At 39.4% G+C, this 22,281-nt stretch overlaps 1 protein-coding gene across 8 annotated transcripts in view; it reads left to right on the top strand.

The window, feature by feature from the left end:
• The first annotated feature begins 848 nt into the window (after positions 1–848).
• DUSP16 (dual specificity phosphatase 16) overlaps positions 849–22,281 on the top strand; it is an 80,456-nt gene continuing 59,023 nt past the window's right edge. For 3 of the 8 annotated variants that reach the window (XM_032855021.1, XM_032855019.1, XM_032855016.1), the window contains exon 1: positions 849–1,523. The gene's annotated coding sequence lies outside the window, so the exon portion shown is untranslated. Of the gene's footprint in view, positions 1,524–7,789; positions 7,872–19,716; positions 19,788–22,281 lie in introns of those variants that run through there. The other 5 variants (XM_032855017.1, XM_032855018.1, XM_032855014.1 and 2 more) reach the window with 2 other exon arrangements.

Below are 22,281 nucleotides of genomic sequence, written 5' to 3'. Positions count from 1 at the left end.
CTCAGTAGAAGCAGCTTCATGCTCAAATGCTCAAAGAACACTAGAATAAAGCTCCGATTGTCCTATTCACGGATTCCAAGTCCTGGTTTGTCACCACCTCAGGTCTCTCATTTTCCAAAGAGTGTAATACAATCTTCAAAACAGCTATTTTGATTAATCCACATAGAAAATGCACGAAATGCGTAGAATTCAAGCAATAGGGGTTTGCACCTCTCAAGAGGCAGAGAATCTCTGGTCTGATTTAAAAACGATTCTGTGCTGCCCGGTGTAGGAATCATTTTAGAAGGGAATGTCATGCCGCTCGTACTCATTGAATTCGTGAACGTAAATAAGTAAACATCGACAAAGTAAAATAATGAAAGTTAGGAACAGTCGTGTGGGGTCTTTCAACGACAAACACGTGTAGATCGCTGAGTGCCTGACAACACTAGTGATTTTTCTTTCAGTACCTGCAACGTCCCCTTCACAAGGACGGCAGGGACCTTCCTTTGGGATTCATCAGACTTTAGAGGGAGCGCTTGCAATTCTCTCAAATCATTGTTTGCATTTATTCACGCGGGTGAGGCAGCTGGAAAGAGCGCAGCCAGGGGGAAAAGGCTCCGCGTCTCGGTCCGGGGTGGGCCGGGGGGGGCGCACCCTGAAATACCTGTTGGGACGCAGACTCGGGCCCGGGGTCGGGGCCGGCGAGCGCGCGGGCGCGGAAGGAGGAGGCCGCGGGGCGGCCTCCTCGGGCAGCCCCGGCTCCTCCCAGCGGCGCCTGCGGAACCTGCCTGAGAGTCGCCGAACTCCGGAACGGAACGTGACCCGACCCCTCCCCGCGCGGCCGAAGCCAAGGCGCCGAGCCGCGCTGCGGACCCGAGCGGCCGCGGGATGGGCGGGCGGGCGCTCGGCCCCGCCCGGCGCCCACCGCCCTGCCCTCGCCTGTCTCCTCCTTTCCCCGGGGCTCCGCTGAGTTCATTCACTGGGATTGGTTTCAAGTGACGCCATCTCTTTATTTTTAAACCAATGACCTCATCCGCGCTTGAAGTTTCCTGACCAGCGACTCTTTCTCTTTCCCCCCAACCCCCCACCCCACCCCCCCGCCTTTCCCCCTCTGTCTGTGTATCACTGTTTGGGGGGCTTTAATCAGTTTTTAAACGATTATTATCACTTCTCCCTCCCCCCCTCCGCTTTCCCCACGCGGCCCCCCACCTTCACCTCCCCAAGTTCTTCACTCCTTTCAACATTGTTTTTTCAAGGCTGACGGGGGGGGGGTGGAAGAGAAAGAGTGAAGAAAAGTTGCAAACGTCTCCTCTCTTTCTAAGCTTCCCGCCCCCACCCACCCCTCAGAGAAGGAGAAGATAATATAGTGAAAAGAAGAGGAGGAGGAGAGCGCGACGGGACGGACGCGAGCGGGAGCGCAACCGCCCTCCCGGCTCCGCGGCGGCGCCTCGCAAGCCGGGCAGGCGAGGGGGGCCCGAGGGGAGACGCCGTGACAACTTTCATTTCCCCCGGAGGGAGTCGGGAGGTCGGCGGCCCCAAAAGTAAGTGGCCTCCGGCCGGCCGCGCGAACCGTGCGGACGGGAGGGTGCGGGGCTCGGGACGCCCGCCCGCGCCGGCAGCATGGACGCTCCGCCGCGCGCTTGGACTCCCGTTGCCCCGCACTGCGCTCTTGCCCCGCCGACTCTGCCTTCCCGGGCGCCCGGGCCACCTTTCCGGGAGGCGGGGTGGGGGCGACCGCGGCTCGGGGCCGCACGGGCGTTTTTTTGGGGGGGAGCGTAGGCCTTGCAGGGGGCCGGGCCGAGCGGGAAGGGGGCGGGCGGCCGGACGCGGGGTCTTGGTCGGTGCGCCCCCGGCCGCACCGCGGCGAGTGGGCTAGGCCGGCGGAACCCGCTGCAAGGAGCCGCCGCTGTGGGACGCGGTACCTTCGCGGGCGAAGCTGCTCACTTCCAGGCGCGACTGTTACACAACACGCCTGCCAAGTGGGGCCCCGGCCTGACTGTTCCCATTATCCCAAATTCGCCTTTGGTGTAAGCAGCGAGGCCACCTGGGTGGTGACGGTGCTGCGTTCTTAAACCCTAGCGACCAACCAAAAACTCAGTTTTCATGCTGGGGCCCGAGTCACGGTGTTGAGGGGCCCAGCGCTCCTGTGACTTTTTTATTTACACTAGCGGTAAAACGTGAGAAATAAAAAAGCTCAAGGGGGCAGCTGAGGATCTGTTTATCATGTGTGGTTTCGTGTAATAAAACACCAGGGAAGAAAATATTTATGCAGAATTGAAGCTCTCAGATAATGGGTTAATTTCCCCAAACAAACAAAACTCTGGTGATTAACTCGAGAAAATACGAGTAGATCTGAAAATGAATGGATACTGCAAAATCCTAAAGGAGTTTGTTAAAGGCCAGCTGCAAAGATTATAGGGTCCTGGTGTTTCAAATTGTTTGGAGAAAGTACACCTCTAACCAGCCCGTGGTGAATTAAGTAGAGGGGAAAAACCTGTTGCATAATCTCATTTGCCGTGGGGTTTGCTGTGCTGTCCCCTTGAAGCAAGGGGAAGTGAGTTAAGATGCAGGGTTTTTAAAACTCTCTGAAGTTTTTATTTACCCACTGCTCTGGCTGCCACTTCTGCTTTAAAAGATTATAAGTAAATACTCAGCTCTTACAAGTCAACCAAACCTATCAAACCTGTTTAGAAAATGACCAGGTATGTTTCTTTTTTTTTCTTCTGGTGTGTGTGTGTGTGTGTGTGTGTGTGTATGTGTATGTGTTTGTGTTTGAGAAATGTACCATCCATGAAAGACCTAACTGGGGAACTTAGGCTACCTCTTTATGCCACTCATTTTGTGGGGCTCATTGAGAGTGCACATAGATGACAACTCTTTCCTCAAAGGTTGTATACTATTTCAAACTCCGTGAAGAAGAGAGATTTTAAGTTAAAGTGAATTTTTAAAGAAAAAAAGAATTCTTACCAGTTTAGTTACTTTTAGTTATTTACTTTTCCTTGAGAATCGTGTATATTGGTGGACACACAGCTTGGGAGGCCATAATTAATTCATACTTGTGGAGCTCTCTTATTTAGTAAAGGCAGAAAGCTGGAGAAGTGAATTGAAAAACTAGGAATTTGTGGCTTTGTGTAGGTATTTTCATCAGAATGTGACTGTGCACCGTGAAAATTTTTTGGTTTTTATTGTTTAAAAGTTGTAGAATTTACTGAGTCTGAGGACTGCGTAGAAGGTTGCTGTTAAAAAAAAAAAAAAATGGGGGGAGCAGTTAACATTGAACGTCTCATATAAAAACTTGGGCCAAATTCACCAGACCAAAAGTTAGTTTTTGGGTAAAATAATGTGTAGTTATCAAAGTTCCACATGGGTGAAAATTAAAAATGGTTTATTAATTCTGCTGGTAATATGGTGAATAGTGTATGAAGGAAAGTGAGTTCAATTGCTGTAGCCCTACATTCATATGTAAAATAATTGAATCACTATAAAGTAAAAGTAGTTGTGTAAAATTGAGGATTAGGGGTCTCTCTGGCCAAAAACTTAATGGCAGTAACTGAAAAGAGGGCAAAAGAGAAGATCCTGTTAACCCAATTCTTTTCCTTTTTCTTACACATTTTAAAACTTACTTGTAGAAGTGAGGCTGAGATCAGGTCTGAGATGGGCGCGGAGTTTAGTCTGGGACCAGGAGAGGGGCCAGGGTTAATGCTATTTTCTCTAATGCTTGTATCGGGAATTTGATTCTGTAGAGGTTTTCGTCTATGAGATTATATGCTGATGGAACGGACTTACAAAGCAGTCCAATATTAATGTTTTCATATTTTCAGGCAATCACAATATCCTACTAAATGCATTTTACTAGAATTACCAGTGCAGTTTTCCCCAGAAACCTAACTTTTCCTGGATTATCTAAAAAAGTGAGATTTCCTACCCTGCGTTATTTGGACTAAAATTTTCACTGAACATTTAATTGTTTTTAAAATGCTTTGCATTCTCAAGCAAATGCTATTTTAAGTTGAAGTAAATTAATATAGAGTAAGTTGATTTGGATAAGAATTCCAAGAAAAGGGAGGAAAGAAATCAGGGCAAACAGAAACCAGATTTTATGACAGACTTCAACAGATTGAAAAAAAAAAAAAAAAACTAGTTAAAAGACTCTGCAGGAAAAACCACAGTTGATGCTTGATTGGCTTTTTAAAAATTGCATCAAAATCAAAACCAAGACCGATATCCACCATCATGAAAGAAAATATTACTAATGTTGTCTTAAGGAAAAACACAATTAAGAAAGTAAGTGTTGCCCAAAGCCATGTGATATATTTCAAAGCCAGATGTCAGTTTTTTAAAAAATTTTCTTGTGTTGTGGATAATCTTGTATTTTTGTATATTCCATTAGCTCAGATGATCAAGGGTTGGCTGTGTGAAGGGATGAGGTTCATAAAGATTGGCTGTATTTAAAGAAGCAAGCTCAGGCTTTAAGAATAGGCCATTCTCATACACTGAGTTTGAAATTTAATCAAATGAATACAGAAGTGGCTCAAAAGGAAGGCTCTAAGGCAGATTACTATGGACAGGTATAAAGAAAAGCTTGCCAGGGGTATGATCAATAAAGAAGGAAATAGGATACCTCTTGGCATGAAAGAAAAAAGGGATAAAGGGAAAAAAAGTACTCTTCAGTACTTCAGCGACAAGAAGGGGGTAATGAAACTTCTCCTCCTTGACTGGGATAGATACCACATTATAGGTATTATCAAAAAGTCACGAGATTTTTTATGACAATAAGGTTAATCTTGGGAGAAGGGATTGTTAAAGTAAATTATGAGCATAAATTATATGAGAATGTAGAACTTGAAATTGCCAAATATAAAATAGAGACCCACTGCAGTTTCAACTGAGTTATTAGAGAGGGATAGGTTATAAAAAGTTGGAACTATTGACTAAATTGATTTCTAGATTAACGATAGATACAAATCGGTCAAGCAAAACATTTATTAATGATAGGCTATTTATATATACCAAAGTGGATACCAAAAGCTGGAGACATGGACTCATAACTTTAATAAGGAGAGGAGGATTTTAATAATTTTAAGCAGAGTATGTACATTTGTAAAGATAAAAAGTTTAGACAGCTGGGAATGGCCAAATTTATGGTATAAGGGAGATAAAGATTGGAGCATTGGGGGAGGTAATGGTGAGTTAATCTTCATAGAGATAACAGAATTTGACCTTGGCCATAAAGGATGGTTAATGTGTATGGAGGAAAGGAAGTAGGGGAAGGTCATTTATCCATCTCTTCATTCAGCAAATTAATTTGGAGCCTTTACTGTATGTAGGCACTGTTCTAGGAACTGGGCATACAGTGGAAAATAAAGTTTTTGTCCTTATGGGCCTTACATTCTGGTGAGAGAAGAGGAGGGATAGTAAACAAGTAGCCTACATGGAAAATTTGATGACAAATGAGATGTCTAATGAAGATAATGGGCAGGGTCAAGGAAATTATAGAGAGCTAGTTAGGGTCCCATTTACTTTATTTTGTGTATAATATTCTAATGAATGTAAATGATACAAATATTTATTTATTTATTAGAGCACAGAGGGAGAGTGAGAGGGAGAAGCAGACTCCCCACCTAGCAGAGATCCAGATCTGCGGCTTGATTCTCCTGGGGTCATGATCTGAGCCCAAGGCAGACACTTAACTAACAGCCACCCAGACACCCCTATACTGTTTTTCTACAATAGAAATTTGAAGCAAAATATCAGTTCCAAAATGGGGAAGCCTGGATTCACTGTAGTTATCTGACCATTAGGTTTTGTTGCTGTTGAGAAGATGTTCTTCATCGTGTCAACCAAATTTTTTTAGTGACTATTACATATTTTTAGACACATTTATGAAGTACTTCTCAAACATTCTGTAAGAAATATGTTTTAAGTGAAAAGATCTATAGGTGAAATTGAGGTAAAGGATTCCAAAAAGGATTTATATTACTTGTATATTACATATGCTTCTACGATTCATTCTGACATACTTGGGATAATCATATGGAAAAGAAAACAGTTTTCAGAGGAGGTGGGAAATTCTTTAGCATTACCTTGGTCTCCTTCTAAACTAAATATTCAGAGAAGAATTGTAGATATAGACGCTAGGGGTCTGGTGTGTGTGAGAAGGACAATAGAACTCAGATTTGTTTTAGTGACTGCATGAGGGGTGGGTCAGACTGCAGGTTATAGAGAAAAGATGCACTATAAATTGTAATGGTAAATGACAAGGTCATTAATATTAAATAATTTCCATTCTTCCCCTTAAAATCAATGGGGAAAGACATGTGTAGAGAGCTATATCCTGCTTATTGTTTGCATTGTATAAATTTTAAAAATATACCACTCATATCCTGGGTGGTGCCTAGTAGAGTCGTCTTTTGATAAATGTTTGCTGAACAAATTGAATAAATTCTCAAAACTGTCACTTTTGACCATGGTTCCATTACATCTCTAGCTTAGAGCATTGTTTTTTGAGCTTTGAGTTGAAACCTGCAAGGGGTTGCCTTATAGTCTTGGCCACCTGACTTGTTTGAGCAGTGTTGCTCACTCTAGAACCTGGACCCTGACCTCAGCTTCAGCTTGTCCTGGTGCTGTGGCAGACCTGACCTCATCTTTTCCGAAGTGGTGGGTGATTGTCTTCTATCAGCTCTCTCTTCCTGAGTAACTGAGCTATGTCTTCTGGTCACCTCTCAGAACACGGAAGTGTTGCTAGTCTGGCCTATTTTATAGTGGGTTTCTTTTGTTATTTTTGTTTGTTGTTTGGTTGGGAGAGAAGCACATTCCTCAGGAAGATAGTTGTTGACTTTGTTTTGTAGATTGGAGATGGTATATAAAGCATGATATTATTTCCTTTTCCTTCCTAGCTTTAGCTTAAAATCTTGGTTCGCTTGAAAATGAACTGGTAAGTGATTTTTTTGATGATACGAACCAACTGAAAACTATCAAGACTTTTTTTCTGGAGACACTCAGGAAACATGAAGTATGTATTGGATGATATATAAGAATTATAACCATTAAGTTTTTATTCATGTTAATGGTATTGTGATTATGTTAAAAAATTCTCATCTGTTAAAGAAACATATGGAAGTATTTATAGGCAAAATGAAATGCTCTCTAATATATGTATTTCAGGATAGGCACAAACATACACACAAATGGGAAACAAATAAAACAATATTGGCAAAGTTTTAAAAAAGATTTTATTTATTTATTTGACAGAGAAATAGCATAAGTAGACAGAGCGGCAGGGAGAGGGAGAAACAGGCTCTCTGCTGAGCAGGGAGCCTGATGTGGGGCTCGATCCCAGGACTCCTGTGATCATGACTTGAGCTGAAGGCAGCTGCTTAACCAACTGAACCACCCGGGTGCCCCATTATTGGCCAATTTTTGATAATTGTTAGAGCTAGGTGATGGGTACATTGGGGTATGTTATTGTTGTCTGTATTTTTATCTATATTTGGAAATACCCATAATTGAAATATACATTGTCAATTATAACTGTAGAGGAAGACATTTACTACAATAAACTTTTGTGGTTGGACATTTGAGCTAATTGACTAATCAAAAATCTCCCCTTCACATTTTCTGTAAGTTCTGCTTTTAGTAATGGATTTTTAAAAATAAGGAGAAATTTGGTCATTAGATGTATTTAAAACTCAACTTTGAGACATGTAATAATAACATACTTATAGTGTATAAATTGCTTTGATATATTTTTTCTTTTATTCTCAGAACAAGATATGAGTTACCCATTTTACAGATGAGGAGACTAAGAACTTAGACTAATTTATCCAGATCCCAAAGCAAGTAAGAAGTGGTGCTAGACCTGGAGCCAAGACCTTCTGATTCGTTTTCAGGTGCTTTATTTTATTATATATACATTTTTACAAGTGCTCTTTTGTTGCGGTATTATAAACCACTGGTTTTGAAACATTTTCGTGTCAGGACACCTTGTACTCCTAAAAAATTATCAAGGACCCCAAAGATCTTTTGTTTATGTGGACTATATCACCATTCAACATATTAGAAATGAACACTGAGAAATATTTAAAATGTTTATTCATTTAGGGGTGCCTGGGTGGCTCAGTGGGTTGGGGCCTCTGCCTTCGGCTCAGGTCATGATCCCAGAGTCTTGGGATCGAGCCCCGCATCGGGCTTTCTGCTTAGCGGGGAGCCTGCTTCCCCGTCTCTCTCTCTGCCTGCCTCTCTGCCTGCTTGTGATCTCTGTCTGTCAAATAAATAAAAAAAAAAAAAAAAAAAACAAAAAACATTTAAAATGTTTATTCATTTAAAAATAGCAAACTTGGGACGCCTGGGTGGCTCAGTCGGTTAAACCGTGGCCTTTGGCTCGGGTCATGATCCTGGGGTCCAGGGATTGAGTCCCGCATCGGGCTCCTTGCTTGGCAGGGAGCCTGCTTCTCTCTCCGCCTCTGCCTGTTTGTGTGCTCAATCTCTCTCTCTCACTGACAAATAAATAAAATCTTTAAAAAAAAAAATAACAAACTCATTAAAGGTTAATATAGATAACACAGTTTCATGAAAAAGATAGCCCAAAGCAAAAAATAGAGTGATAAGTGTGACATTTGCATTTTGCCACTTTCTTTACTGTGTTGCTTAATAAACAGTTGGATTTTCATAACTGCTTTTGTATTCCAATCTGTTGTGGTAGTTTTATTTGAATTATATGGGGAAAACCCTCTGTACACAGATACATGGTAGAAAAAGTGTAGACTGTTTTAATCGCTTTCATAATTGAGTATCCTTTGTCACATCAAAACTCATCAAGTGGTAGATCCTTAAAAGTTAGTTGCAGTGTTGAATCTGAAACCATACCAGTGATTTTTAAAATATTCTGTAACATTAAAATTCTATTGGTCCATCTTGAACTTTGAATGGATCTTTGACCTGTGTGTGATTTTGTAACATTGTATGTTGGTTATTTGAAAAATAATGGTTTACTGAGTTATACAGATCTTTCAAATGTTGACACATTTGATTACACAATATTTAACAAATCACATTCATTAATGTGACTATTATTCTCCTCAAAATGCTTTTGAGAATTGGGAAGTGGTCAAGATTTTGCTGTTGAGTTCAAGTTTTCCAAAATTCTAATCTTTTCTTGAAAGCTCAGATTTTATCATCAGCAACAGATATTGTCAGTTTTTTCCTTGAAGTGTCAGGCTCACTTTATTCATTTTAGAAAAAATGCCTGCCAAATACCTCAGTCTGAATAAGTGTTGTCTGCCAGTCATTCTTTTAAGCAAAAATGGTATTCTGTGAAAAAAGTATACAGTTTAGCTTTTAACTCCAACAATTGTATAAATTATTTTCCTTAAGACTGCTATTAAGTATGCAGCACAAGTGTTTTTTGTGTACCTCCCATTTCCTCACACAGATTTTGAAAAAGACCAAGTTCTCGAGAGAGGTGAAATAAAATTAACTCTTAATGTTTTATCAAGGACATTGTGAAGTGAAACTGGCTTTTTTTTTTTAAATGACTGATGCAGTGAAGAATATGCTTATTACAAGTACAGTTTCATACTTCTGCCTTGATTCACGCAAAATCATCAGCACTTTTGCTCGTCTTTGCTTTTGTACCAGCAGAGCCGATATCAACATGGTTCTTTCAGGATAAATCATGACACTCAAAAAAGTTACTTAACACTTTGAGCATTCTTATTTGTTGCAACCATTCACATAAAAGAAGACCTACTTTGATTAGTTGGCATGGATACTGGAATAGTGAAAACAAAACAGTAAGTCTACCTGTGTCTATGGATTTTTCTACTTATAAAGCCAAAGTACAGTCCTTAAGGCGAGATACTAACTTCTAACTCCTGTAACTACTCATAACAATTAATTTGATGAGATACTGCATCATTTCTAAGTGTCACTGCTGTGATTTCTTTTACAGACTTTCCATCCAGCAGACATTCAGCAGTGTTAACCATACCAAGCTTCATCCGTTAATCAGCTGTTGTGCACACTGTTCCAACCAGTGCAGTGTGGTTATTTACCCTGGATAATGCCTCAGTGGCTTATTTCTAATATGTAAAGTCTTTTACTTTGAAAGAGCTTGTCTTCTCAGTGTTTAAAACATTTGATTTCTTTTCCTTTAAATACTAAGTGAATTCATTGGATGATAATGAAGTTGTGGAGATTATAGCAGATATTAGCAAAGATTGCTTTTGCTAGGAACTTGGAAGTACTGAGAACACAACTTATTTCTGAAAATGTATACATGTATGCCTTAAACTGACTGCCTTAGAAAATTCTAAAAAACACCAGTTTTTCTAAAATAAACTAGTTTCACTAGTTGTCAGCATGATACTTTATCACACACCATGTATCCTCTAGATTTGCTGTTGTACATTCATGAGAGAATGAGAGCAAAAAAGGCAGATAACATCTTCCTATTACTAAACATAGTTTTGCCAGTGTGGATCCCCTGAAAGGCTCTCAGGGACCTCCTACCCGTGGTCTCTGGGTCACACTTCTGTAATGCTGATACAGACTAGCACCATGTCCTAACATTTTTAGAGAAATCTGACATAGACATCTATATAAATTAAGTAATGTTCCCATCTTGACTAATTTATCAGGAAGAAGGGAATATCCTAGTGTGTGCGATGAGCCATGTGACCCAGAGACCATAACGGGTGGAAGGTCTTATAATATCAGAAAGTGGTTGGATAAAGGATAGACAGAAGGCAGGAACGGTAAAAAGCACTCTGCAATTGAACAAAAAAAATGAGCATTTGTTCTCCCTGTTTTTCTTTTTTTAAACTAGAAAAGCAAAGAGCCCACATGTATGCACATACATAGATATCTGTTCATGCTCATTTAGATCTGTGCTCAAAATTAGGAGTACTTGCTCATTTTTTTCTTGAATGGCAATAGAAGAGATATTTTTATAATTGAGAGGAGAATGGGGGCTCATGGCACTTGTTTGTTCCTTTCAACCAGGGAGGCTGTTGACCTTTTTTCCCCCCCTAAGGAAGCTGAGGAATGACAGAAGACAAATAAGGTTAGAAAGAAGAAATTATGAAACGAGAGTGAGTGGTGTAGACATTGGTGATCATGGGAACAGCGGCAGGCAGGACTGGGCTGTGGACAGAGTGGAGAGATAAGCCCTGGAGGGCAGAGAGGACTGGGGGGTGAAGTGAGTTCTCCCGTGTGCTGGGTACAGGGAGAATGGGGCCCGGGGAAGTACAGAGCTGGGTGCAGCAGGAGTCATGGAGATGACCGTATATTTGAAAGATTTCCATCAGAATGTGGTCAAAGTAACTATTTAAATCACTGCACTGGGTAGTCTGACTCTTAGTGTCTTACCAACATTTAAATTTTATTATTATAACCTATTGTAGTCCATTGTAGTAGGAGAAAATAGCAATGCCATGAGTTTGGTGTAGTGCCAGTAAGTCCCTCAGGTTTGGCTGTGAGCATCAGTATATGAAAATATTGAGTGGGCCAGCTTTGGGACTGCAGATTCAAGAGTGAAATTGTAATACTTTAGTTTTTACTAACAGGAGACAAAACAATTTAGTTCCAATAGATATCATTTATCAGTTTGTTGTATATGCAATACTGTTCACAAAAAGGATTTGAGATGGTGGGAGGGAGGATCAAAGTCAGTGATGAAGAACAAATATGATTTTTAAAAAATTTTTTTAAAAAGATTTTTATTTATTTATTTGACAGAGATCACAAGTAGGCAGAGAGTCAGGCAGAGAGAGTGGGGAAAGCAGGCTCCCCGCTGAGCAGAGAGCCCGATGTGGGACTCGATCCCAGGACCCTGGGATCATGACCTGAGCCGAAGGCAGAGGCTTTAACCCCTGAGCCATCCAGGTGCTCCACAAATATGATTCTAAATCATGTTTTTTTCCCTTATGTTTTTCCTATTGATGACATTTTAATAGTTATATAGTTGAGGTACTGTACAATAATTAAATTGGTCTCTATTACCTATTCAGGAGAAATATAATCATGTTACCTCTTAGTTACATGTAGTATAAGAATATTTAACAAAAAAGTGGACAAGATTAAAGAGAAGATAGGAAAATGTTTCCTAGTCACATTGCTAGCTGAGTAGTATCTCTAATAAAGATCTTGATGGTATAGAAGGTTAAAGCTAAAATGAGGTTTTGATTTTTGGGCAGTTACTTATATTCTGCCCCAAATTTCCACTGAAAGTGGAAAATGAAATACATTTTTATTTTTATAGAGGAACATGTATATACATGTGTGTAGTCTATAATCAGAACACTCTCATGCAGTGTCCCAAGAAAATGCAAGTTATCCTACCAGGAGGCTTAATTTTAAATGCTATGGTTAGAAACCTGGTAGAACATCCCTTTTTGCTTATTGGGTGTTTGTTCTTGTTTGTTAATATTATTGCACCACATATTTGTCTTGGATAAAATTAAAGGACAACTAAAGGAAAGTGATTCCCTTCATGCATTGTGGTAACTAAATTCTACTTGAATGAGGCAGAACCTTTGAGGTTTCAAGTGCCTTTAAATGGGATTCTACTTGCGTTTCAGCGAGAGCAGTGGTCTGCTTCCTCATATAAAACTCTGTCAAAATTATATGAATTTGGACATACAGTGAGTTGAGAATCCTATTCCCAACTCTAGCAAATTGCAGAACAATTACACTGCTTATAAAAGAAGCTGTTAAGGGACGTCTGGGTGGCTCAGTTGGTTGGGCAGCTGCCTTCGGCTCGGGTCGTGGTCCTGGCGTCCTGGGATCGAGTCCCACTTCGGGCTCCTTGCTTGGCGGGGAGCCTGCTTCTCCCTCTGCCTCTGCTGCCACTCGGCCTGCCTGTGCTCTCTCTCTCTCTCTCTCTGGCAAATAAATAATAAAATCTAAAAAAAAAAAAAAGAGGCTGTTAAAATGTTAACCTAAAAAGTTTTCATCTTCTATCCATCAAAAATCTTACAGAACGATCCCACTGCATTTCATTTGTGGTTTATCAGTATTGGGAGACCCTGGAGATTAACATTGTTAACTGTGGCATTTAAGGGACCAAAGGCACCTACGCTTTGAGGTGTATTTTTAAGAACAAAATGCATGTATGTCTACAAATTTAACAGTTGCTTTAAACAGCTTAAGGGTAGCTTAGGGGCATCTGATTTCATTACCATATAATATCCAAATATCAGAAACTTTTTCCTCTCCCGAAACCCTCTTAAGTATGTAATTAAAGCAATTGTTTTCATTTTTCCTTATGTGAGTGACTAAGAGCCTTGTTAATGTAAATATTCAGGAAGTTTGATTTTATAACCAACAATAAAAATCATGTACAGCGGAAAACCCCTTCTTCTCTTGTCTACAGTCCAACTGAAAGACAAACTCAAGCGTTTTTTTCCCTGGCAGATGAATGACCTGCGTTGAAGGATCTTAGGTGCTGTCATTGGCTGTCTCATTATAGAATGTAATTAATGATGTTAGTTTAAAGAGATACAGTATTTTTTGGGAGGGTGGGGGAATTTACAAGTACAAATGTTAGCCAGTGTGGTATTCACTTGCCAGGAAAAGGTAGTTTTATACAAGTTTTTAGTAAAAGTTATGAAATCATTGGAGATTTTTTACTATGGAAGTGACCCTTCATTCATTCATTAAAAATAAGCACTTTGGCTTCTGAGTCTGTTAGGCTTTTTTTTTTTTTTTTGGACAGAATATCCATTCTTTTTGCCAGTAGTCATCAATATGTCATTGTTATCAGTGTGAACGAGTATTTACTGAGTGATTTGTAAGAGTGAGGTATTAGAAGGAATGCAAGGAAATATAGCATGCACTTAGTCAACAAGGAGTTTGCATTTGGCACCATCTCTTTATTTTCCACTCTTCGCAATTTAAACAAATCACCATAAAAGACTCCTTATTCTTCTCCCTGGGCGTTCTTCAACTGGGGGTCCAAACACCAGTCTCCACTTTCCTACGCTGGGGGATAAAGTCACAGAAGTGGAGGCCAGTCCGCTTGAGGTCCTCTCCTGGCCATTTCTCCTTCCCTTCTGTGATCGCAGACACAGTGGATCTGGGGAGGGAAAGACTGTCCTGGGACACTTCTTGGCTTCCTTAGAATGTGAAAGGTAGAGAGGGACACAGCAAGAAAAAGTGAGAGATCTGTTGTCTTTTTTTTTTCTTTTTTCCTATTGTGGTCAAAACAACATAAAATGCCAATTTAACTAGTAGTGTTAAGTATGTTCTCTTTGTTGTAAAACCTATCTTTAGAATTTTTTCATCTTGCAGATCTGAAACTCTTTTTCATTAACCAGCAAATCCCCATTTCTCCCTGCCCCCAGCCCCTGGTAACCATTCTGTAGTCTGTTTCTATGATTTTGATTATTTTAGATACTTCACGTAAGAGGAATCCTATAGTGTTTGTCTTTTTGTGACTTATTTTGCTTAGCATAATGTCTTCAGGTTTCATCCATGTTGTGGCCTGTGACAAGATTTTCTTCCTTTTGAAAGCCGATTAATATTGTATTATCATTTTACGTATAGCCACGCTTCGTTTATTCATCTGTCGGACATTTGAGTTGCTTTTAGTCATTATGCATAATGCTGCTATGAACATGGGCGTACAATTCTCTCTTAGAGACCCTGCTTTCAGTTCCATTAGATATATATCCACAAGTTGATTTTTGCATCATTTAGTAGTTCTGTTTTTTTTTTTTTTTTTTTTTTTTTTTTGAGGAGCTTCTGTGCTGTTTTGCATAATGGTTGCATCATTTTATAATCCCACCAAGAGTGCATAAGGTTCTGAGCATCTTTTATCTACTTGTTGGCCATTTGTATATGCTCTCTGGAGAAATGTTTAAGTCCTTCGCCCGTTTTTAATTGTGTTATTTGATTTTTTTTTTTAAATAAAATGCCATTTTGTTTTTAAAATATGGATTGGCAACTTAGAACTTCTCACAGATCAGGTGTGATCACACAGGGATACAAAAATGGAAGGAGTGGAGTATAGGAACTGCGGAGTAGCCTCTCCCATCTCTATCTGTTACCAGTACAGCTTGCTTAGTTGAGGGCTTTGTATTCCAAAGAGAATCTGAGGCCTCAGACTCATTCTCCAACTCTTCTTCCTCATTACCTATTAAACCATGGGGATAGACAAGATAACTGAGGTGTTAAAATTCTTAGTTTTGAGAGTATTGCCTTTTACCACCTGACCTCAAGCAGCTAACATTTCTTTCCATCCTCAGTAATACCCCTAGAGTGAGAAGTCTTTGTTGATGATTAGTTAGAAGCACTCCACAAAAGCTTTGTCAGATCTTTAGTTTATTAACTTTTACAAACTTTACTCCTTTTGCTCTTCATACTGGTGGTATGACCCTCAAACCCTGAGCCTAAAGATTAGTTCTTTAACTACTGTTCTATACAGTCCTTCAGTGGGTACGTTGTACTTTGCCCTGGAGATGTATGGCAGTTGTTGTTTTTTAAAAACCTACTCACATGAGGAAATAGAAGCCAAAGTTCACTGGACAGCGTATTTGTTGTTTTAAATTCACAGAGCAAACAGAACACCCAGTCCAAGTTCAGTGAATTTTTATTTCTATAAAACCAGCTTTTTTTGGGTTAAATGCCAGCTTTAGAGAATTACCCAACTGATCTGTTTATTCTTTGTGACTTTCATAATGATAGTATGGTAGTAGTTAAAAGAAGTAATAGGATTATGGTGGTTGAGGTTGAAGGATACTGTGGGCTGTGCTATAATATGCTTAGAATTACTTGTAGATTTCAGTGCTTGATATTTTCAATTTTTTGCATCTTGTGGATACTACTTGGCAGGTGACCAGTCTTCTGTGAGCTCATCTTAGTTATATGGAGTTACATGTTATCACCATATGGTGCTGGGACTTAGAATGCTCTAATGCTAATAGCACTCTACGAGGCAGTAAGAGCAAGAAGTAAAATCCAGTAAACCATATACAAATGGGTGAGGAATGTGCATGGTGACCCAGAAAGAGGGAGGAGTTCGTAGTGCTTGCAATAGAACTCAAGATCTCCAGTCCGGCATTGCCTTTATGCTTGGCTATCTATCCATGGCATCTGCATTGCTTTCTGGTATGTTGTCAGGGTTTTGTTTGTTTGTTTCTTTGTTTGTTTTTTATAAGATTTTATTTATTTTTTTGACAGACAGAGATCACAAGTAGGCAGAGAACAGACAGAAGGGGCGGGGGTGAGAGCAGGCTCCCCGCAGAGCAGGGAGACTGATGCGGGCTTGATCCCAGGACCCTGGGATCATGACCTGAGCCAAAGTCAGAGGCTTTAACCCACTGAGCCACCCAGACGCCCCTGTTGTCAGGTCTTGATGGAACATTACCCATCTCTTCTTTTGCCAAGATACCGAATAGAGCTGAGTTTGTGAACAGGGGAGGTAATGCAGAAGACTAAGGTAACTTCAGAGAGCGACAGTGTGGACAGTATGGGAAGCTGCCAAAATGCGCAGAGCCACCCTAGGTCATTCTTAACCTAGACTCTACAGAACTCAAGAATTGAAAGTACATTTGATAACATTATGACCGTTTCATTGCAAAAGATTATCTGGGCCCTGTGGGGCTTCTCATCACCCAGCTCTCTGGTTATGGTTGATCATTAGGTTGTGAAAACACACAACCCCCAGAGAACAGGTAAAGTGAAGAGATAAAACTAACTTATGGTTGGTAATTAGTAGGCCAGAATTTGTTAATGTCATCGTTACCAAAAGGATATAAGATTTCCGCTCCAAATGATTTATGAAATGTTAATTTCATAAATTTATAATATATATACAGCTATCAGATGTTTTCATTATTTATCCATTTATTTATGTTGCATGGGAAAAATAACATTTTTATACTATAATTTATCATTTGTAATAGAAGTCTCTTCCCTTTTAGATGCTTCAGAATCCACATTTTTTTTAAAAAGATTTTATTTATTCATTTGACAGAGAGAGTTCACAAGTAGGCAGAGAGGCAGGCACAGAGAGTGGGAGAAGCATGCTTCCTGTGGAGCAGAGAGCCCGAGAGTCTGATGTGGGGCTTGATTCCAGGACCTTGAGATCATGACCTGAGCTGAAAGCAGAGGCTTAACCCACTGAGCCACCCAGGTGCCCCCAGAATCCACATTTTAAACATTAGAGTGGTACATACAGCTCTAAGACTGATTTGGTCACCATTTCTCTTATCTGTTTTGTATTTCTTGGGGAAAGATTTGCAAGGAAATGTGACTGAAGCGATCCTATAATTTTGGCTAGGTAGTAGCTTTTAGAATAGCATTAGACTTCATTGTCCATGTACCTTTTTATCAGAGTAACTTAAAATTCGATCATGATTTGTATGATAATAAGTGAGCTTCTTCTAATTAAATAGGAAATATATACATAAGTATTTTGATAGTATTAAAATCAATATAATTCACCACATTACCTGTAAAAATAGAAAAATCATATGACTATCTCAGTGTATTCAGGTGAAACATTTGTTAAAATCTAGTATCTGTTCATGATACAAAGCTCTTTGCAAACAAAAATGGGGACTTCCTAAATATGATACCAAGTTCTGATGAGGATGGAGAGCAAACGGAATTTTCATGTGTTGCTGGTGGGAGTGCAAAATGGTACAATTGCTTTGGAAAATAGTTTGGCAGTGTCTTATAAAGATAAGTGTACACTTCTCATATGACTCACCAGCCTTACTCTTAGGTATTTACTTAAAAACGCAAACTTATGTCCTTGCATAGACTTGTATTCAAATGGTTATGCAGCTTTATGTGTAATCACCAATAACTAGAAAGAACCCAAATTTCCTACAACTGGTGAATGAATATACAAAGTGTGGTACATCCCTACAAACTATTGATGTATGCCACAGCACAGAAAAATTTTAAAGGCATTATACTGAGTGAAAGAAGCCATTCTCAAAAAGTTATACACTCTGTGATTCAATTTAAGTCCTATTCTAGAAGGGCAAAACTGTAGGTACGTAGAACAAGTGAGTGGTTGCCAGACTTTGAGGGTCGGGGAAGGAGTTGATTACAAAGGAGTGGCATGAGGGAATTTTTTGGGGGTGATGGAACTGTTCTGTATCATGGTTGTAGGAATGGTTACATTTGGTCAAGACTCCTAGAACTGTACACCAGAAAATATAAATTTTAATTCATGTAAATTAAAAATAATACTTTGTTAAAGGTAAGTTCAGTAATATTCCTAGATACCACGTCTATATACAAAATATGTATTTCTGTATAACGGTAATAACCACAAGATGAAGTTCTAAAAAGATGACATTTATAGTACCATCAAAAAATTCAAATACTTGGGACTAAATAAATCCAGTGAAAGATGTCTAAAATCATTACACAAGCTGATTCTAAAATTTATATGGAAACACAAACAGCAAGAATAGTCAAGGTAATAATATCAAAGAGAAAAACAATTGTAGGATTTACGCTCTTGGATGTGCAGTGTGGGATTAACCGGTCAGTGGATAGAGACCAGAACAGACCTGTAAAAATATGTGTGTGTTTGCAGTAAATACATGTAAGTGTGTATGTTTATGCGTGCGCACACGCGCACACACACACACACACTTAATTTATAATTAAGGTGGCATTAAACAGCAGTGTGGAAAGAAAAATCTCCTGAGTAAATGATCCTGGGTCAATTGCATAGCCTGTCCCTATCAGAAAAAAACAGTTTTGACACCTACTTCACATCATACATAAAAATAGATTTCAGGTCAATTGTAGATCTAAATGTGAAAGTTCTCGGAGATGGTCAATGTATTAGTCATCAAAGAATGCTGAATAAAACCACGGCGAATTACCGCTAGACGCTGACCTGGATAACAAATTTAAAAGCAAACAACAACAACAACAGAAACTTGAAAATATCAAGTATGAACAAAGATTTAGAGCAACTAGTATTCTCGAACACTGATGGTAGAATTGTTAATTGGTATAACTACTTTGGAAATTTGGAAAAAGCTGTTCCTATTCATCATACCTCCGATCCAGTAAATCCACTCCTAAGTGCATACCCAGCAGAAATGGGTCCTTCTGGTCACCAGAAGTCATGTACAAGAATGTTTATAGTACCATTTGTAACAACTCCAAACTGGAAACAGCTTAGGTGTCAGTAGAATGGATATGTATATGTATAGCAGTGACCAGGAAAAACTATTGCTATTTACAACATGGACTCAAATATAGTGTTGAGCAGAAGAGTTTAGAAGGCAAAAAGAGGCAAAACGAATCTGTGGTGTAAGAAGGAGGGATAGCAGTGATCTTTATAGGGAAGGAGATTAATTGATGGGACAGTAGATGAGGCCAACTTCTGGAGTCTTCTATTCCTTGATCAGGGAGCTAGTTAATATGAATACGCTAACTTTGTTAAGAGTTCTTTTGGGGCACCTGGGCGGCTCAGTGGGTTAAAGCTTCTGCCTTCGGCTCAGGTCATGATCCCAGGATCCTGGGATCGAGCCCCCCATCAGGCTCTCTGCTAGGCAGGGAGCCTGCTTCCTCCTCTCTCTCTGCCTCTCTCTGCCTACTTGTGATCTCTCTCTGTCAAATAAATAAATAAAATCTTTAAAAAAAAAACCAAAAGAGTTCTTTGGTTGTACATTCATATTTGTATGCTTTTTAGTATACATGCTGTATTTGAATTTTAAGAAGTTTATTAAGAGATTTTTTTCTTTCTTATTGTTATAGTTTACTAAAGCCCACAGTTGACACTAGGATCCACTTCTTGTGCTGTGCATCCTGTGGGTTTTCACAAATGTGTAAGTGACACTTACCTACCGTTACAGTATCCTACAGAACAGTTCCATTGCCCTAGAAATCATATGTGCGCCACTGATTCATCCGCTCTCCCTCCCCACAAGCCCCTGCAGCCTTTTTACTGCCCTCACAGTTTAGCCTTCTCCAGAATGCCATAGACCTGGGATTGTACAGTGCATAGACATCACATTGCCTTCTTTTACCTAGTGATAGGCATCTAAGTGTCCCCCATGGCTTTCCGTAGCATGATAACTCACTTCTTTTTACCACTAGTATTCCATTTTATGTATGTACCAGAGTTGGTTTATCCATTCACCTACTGAAGACTTCTTGGTTGCTTTCAAGCTGAATAAAGCTGCTATAAACATCCATGGGCAGGTTTTTGTGTGGACATACTCTCCTCTATTTTTGGAAAATACCAAGGAATGTGATTGCTGGATCAAAGAGTATGTTCAATTTTAGAAGAAACTGCCAAACTGTCTTCAAAGTGGCTGTACCTTTTGCATTCCTAGCAGCAGTGAATGAGTTCCATTGCTCCACATCCTTGCCAGCATTTGGTGCTGTCAGGGTTCAAGATTGTGGCTGTTCTAAGAGGTGTGTAGACGTATCTCACTTTTGTTTTAATTTGCATTTTCCTGATATGGCATTGAGCATCTTTTCATATGCTTATTTGAATAAGCATATGTATACCTTGCTTGATGAGGAATCTTTTCAGCTATTAAGAGAGATTTTGAGGTAACTAGGAGAGAATGGCATCCAGATTGCATTATTTTTTCACTAGGAAACTTTATATGATCAGTGTTGGAGGAGAGAAAATTATTCCTATCTACAAATAAATAAATAGCTTTTTAATACATACAGAGAACAGTTTTAAATTCTTTCCTAACAAAATCAATACATGCCTGAGCTGCTAAGGCTTTAATTGCTTTTGTTACTAGGGAGAACCCCATTCTTCATACGTCCCTGTTTTGTTGGTTTTTGTTTCACAAAACATGTTTTTGAAATAAGTCACAAGGATGAAAAGTACAGCATAGGGAATAGAGTCAATAGTATTTTAATAATGTATGGTGAAAGATGGTGACTACACTTACTGTGGTAAATACTGAGTAATATACAGAATTGTCAAATCATGTTGTACACTTGAACCTAATATAACCTTGTATGTTAACTATACTTCAATTAAGAAAAAACTTAATATATTTGTGGAAACTATTCTACATCCATCCATACAGACAGACATCTTTCTTTTTAGAAAACAGTCATAAGGAATAATACTACATTGACATAATTATATATTTAGCCCATTTATTCACTGGCATTGAGATTATTTCTGTTTCTGACTTTTTACAATTATAAACATGTTTTTCAGTGAACAGTATTTCACATAGAATATACTTGGGCAAATATTACATGGGACAAATTATTGGAAGTAGAATTTTTGTACCTTAGAGCATGTATTTTTAAACTTTTTTGGAAATAATTTTAAACATGCAGAAAGAAAAAAATCAACGTTTACTATTAACAGTTTGCTCCCTTTGCTTTATCATCTGCTTTCTTTTCATGTATATACATGATATATTTTTTCCACTTGAGAATAAGTTGACACATCATGGCCATTTATCCCCAACCACTTCAGTGGGTCTCCAAAGAACCAGCAGAGCCGTCAACTCCAGTAAACCTAATGTTGATGTAATACCCCTGTTCTTTCTATCATTTGTATTCTAGTCTTGTCCGTTGATTAAGTAAGATTCTTCACAGCATTTTTTTCCTTCTAGTACAGGATCCAGTTGAAGATCAGATACTGCATTTACTTGTCATATATCTTTTTAATTTCCTTTTTTTTTTTAAAAGATTTTATTTATTTATTTGTCAGAATGAGCACAGGCAGACAGAGTGGCAGGCAGAGGCAGATGGAGAAGCAGGCTCCCGCTGAGCAAGGAGCCCGATGTGGGACTCGATCCCAGGATGCTGGGATCATGAACTGAGCCGAAGGCAGCGGCTTAACCAACTGAGCCACCCAGGCGTCCCTTAATTTCCTTTTATTTGGTATAATTCCTTGGCCTTTCTTTGTCTTTTTTTTTTTTTTAAACATTTTATTTATTTATTTGAGAGAGAGAGAGACAGTGAGAGAGAGCATGAGCAAGGAGAAGGTCAGAGGGAGAAGCAGACTCCCTGTGGAGCCAGGAACCCGATGCGGGACTCGATCCCGGGACTCCAGGATCATGACCTGAGCTGAAGGCAGCCGCTCAACCAACTGAGCCACCCAAGCGCCCTCTTTGTCTTTTTTTAAATAACAACTTTATTGGGATATCCATTCACATACCATACATTTACCCTTTAAAAAATTGAGATCTAATTCACAACTATAAAATTCATTTTTTTAAAGTAAGTGATCAGTGTTTTTTAGTATACTCGTGGAACTATGCAAGCATCACAGCTATCTAACTCCAGAACATCTTCATCCCCCCAAACGCTGGACACATTAACTGTTATCAA

Source organism: Lontra canadensis, unplaced genomic scaffold (assembly GCF_010015895.1).
Source record: "Lontra canadensis isolate GAN:19392208 unplaced genomic scaffold, GSC_riverotter_1.0 scaffold9, whole genome shotgun sequence".
NCBI lineage: Eukaryota > Metazoa > Chordata > Mammalia > Carnivora > Mustelidae > Lontra > Lontra canadensis.
The sequence above is the reverse complement of the archived record's forward strand: the minus strand, read 5'-3'. Positions and strand labels throughout refer to the sequence as shown.